Genomic DNA, 2,500 nt, shown 5'->3' with positions numbered 1-2,500 from the left:
CCCAGGGCGGGTGGCACCCACTCGGCCCTTTCTCATGTCAGTTCGCCACCCCACCAACGGCTGCTTGCGGCCGGCACCCGGCGACCCGGGGCTGAGACCATCGCCAGCACCCCGTGCAAGGTTTTTTCGGACACCTGAGAACTCACAGGGCCACTTGGCCTCGCAGAGCCGGGTTCGGTGATAGAAGCCCGAGGATAAGCGGGAGAGCACACACACACCTCTCCTTCGCCGCTCCAGCGGGCAGCACCTCGCGCGCGACAGGACGCGTGCTGGAGAGGAGACCCCCCTGCCTGAACATCGGACACCGCCCATGCACCCCCCTGTGACGGGGGAGCACAGCAGAGCCGACCCGCCGGGGGCCCTCTCCGACGCGACCCGAACGGCCTCATCGATCGGGAGCAAACACACACGGTCGAGTCCTGAGCCAACTCACCCCGCCGCCCACCAGTGGCCGCAAACCAGCGGCGGGCGCTGCGTGTGGGTGCGGACCATCGTCTGCAAGAGGTGCCCACTCGAGCCTGAACACCGGCACCGCCCCCACGCTCCCTGTGACGGGGAAGCAGGGAAGCGCCAGCCCGCCGAGGGGCCTCTCCGACGTGTCCCGGGACGCCTCAGCGGGCGTCTGCGTGTGGGTGTGGATCGGCAGCCGCGAGCCGGCTGCTGCTCCGGCCGGAGCACCGGCATCACCACGCTCCCTGCGACAGGGGCCCGAAGAACGAGGCTCTCGAGCCGCTGGTGTCTGGGCAGAGCCGCACGGGGCACCCCCCGGTTTCTCTCTGGACCACCCTCTGGCGTTCACGAACGGCACACGCACCGGGCCTTTTCCCCGGCCGCGGGGGGGGGGGGGGGGGGGGTGTCCGGCTCACCCCTCTCCCGAGTCGGCAACGGCTGCATGGGACCTGCCGCTGGCTGGGCTCCCCGCCTCCGCAGCGGCTTCCGGCACCTGGGACACACTCGCGGGGCTGCCGGAGACCTGCCGGGAGACCGCCGCGCCGAACGGGCAAAAGAAAGTGCTCTCCCCGAAGGGCCGGGCTCAGGACCGCTCCCCGCCTGCCCTCGTCGCAAGCCGCCCTAGGCCTCCCGCGGGCCGGCCACAATGCGCTGGGGGCGCCCGGGAGTGCGGCTCCGGAACTCAGCGGCTGTTCACCCTGTGGCCTACAGTCGTACCGCTAAGTCCAGCGGGGCGGGAGAGCCGAAGGACAGCCGCCCCTCCTACCGGGGAGTGGCTCGAAAGTGGCCGACCTCTACGATGACGTAACTGGAGGCAGCGACGCAGAGCGACCCCTTTCGCCGCTCCACAGGAACGCCAGGGAGAACAGGTCTACCAGCCACCACCCCGAAAGGCCACCAAGTCTCGCTGGAGCCTGGTAGACCTGCTGCCAGTTAGCGGAGGCAGACCCGGGGCACCGGCTGCGACTTCTCCGGGCCTCCCGGAGCCGCGGAGACCGGCTACGCCGCGCCCCTTCGAGGCCGGCCTCCCCGGAGGCCGGTCGACCCGCCCGCCCCTTCGAGGCTCGGCGGCCTCCCCGGAGGCCGGTCGACCAGCTCGCCCCTTCGAGGCTCGGCGGCCTCCCCGGAGGCCGGTCGACCAGCTCGCCTCTCCCCGGAGGCCGGTCGACCAGCTCGCCCCTTCGAGGCTCGGCGGCCTCCCCGGAGGCCGGTCGACCAGCTCGCCCCTTCGAGGCTCGGCGGCCTCCCCGGAGGCCGGTCGACCAGCTCGCCTCTCCCCGGAGGCCGGTCGACCAGCTCGCCCCTTCGAGGACCTCCCCGGAGGCCGGTAGACTCTCTGGCCGCTGCCAAGGCAGCCTCCCAGGCCCGGGCGGGCGAGCGGGCGGGCGGGCCGGCCGCTGCCGAGTTGGACCCTTCGGGCCGGCCGCTAACAGGCCAGCCCGCCGCCCCTCCCGAGTCCCCCTCCCCGGCCGGACCCGTTCGGTTTCCTTGGAGAGCTGCCGCTTCTCCCTTAGCCGCTTAGCGTGCTTTCTTTGTTTAGGTTTCCCCCCCCCCCCCCCCCGGCTTGCTCCTTTTCGGTGTCGTACGGGCTTTTTTTTTTTTTTTTTTTGTGTGTGTGCGTGCGTGCGTGCGTGCGTGCGTGCGTGTGTGCGTGTGTGTGTGCGCGCGCGCGCGCGTGTGCGTGTGCGCTTTCTGTATGCTTGCCCCACCACCAGCAGCAGCAGCAGCACCTCCCTTTCTCGCCCTTACCATCTTCCTCGCTGGTTTTCCTTCGTTTCCCGTGTTGTTTCCTCTCCTCCACCACCACCACCCCCCCCCCCCGGCCCCCCGATCTCCTTGGGAGGCCTGCTCATTTTTTTGCTACTTGGCACAGGAAGCGGCGTGCGGTCCAGCGGCAGGGGAAGGTCCTCGTGCGCGAATGTAGGGCGCTGCAGTCGCCGTTGGGGCTTTCTTTTCTCTTTCTCTCTGCCTGCCTGCCCCTCTCCCTCCCCCTCCCCCTCCTGCCCTTAATTGGTGGACCGTCCCGCCGCCCTCCCCCCCCCCCCGCCCA

The sequence above is a fragment of the Struthio camelus genome, chromosome 31, assembly GCF_040807025.1.
Source record: "Struthio camelus isolate bStrCam1 chromosome 31, bStrCam1.hap1, whole genome shotgun sequence".
Taxonomy (NCBI): Eukaryota; Metazoa; Chordata; class Aves; order Struthioniformes; family Struthionidae; genus Struthio; species Struthio camelus.
Note: the sequence above shows the minus strand (reverse complement) of the source record.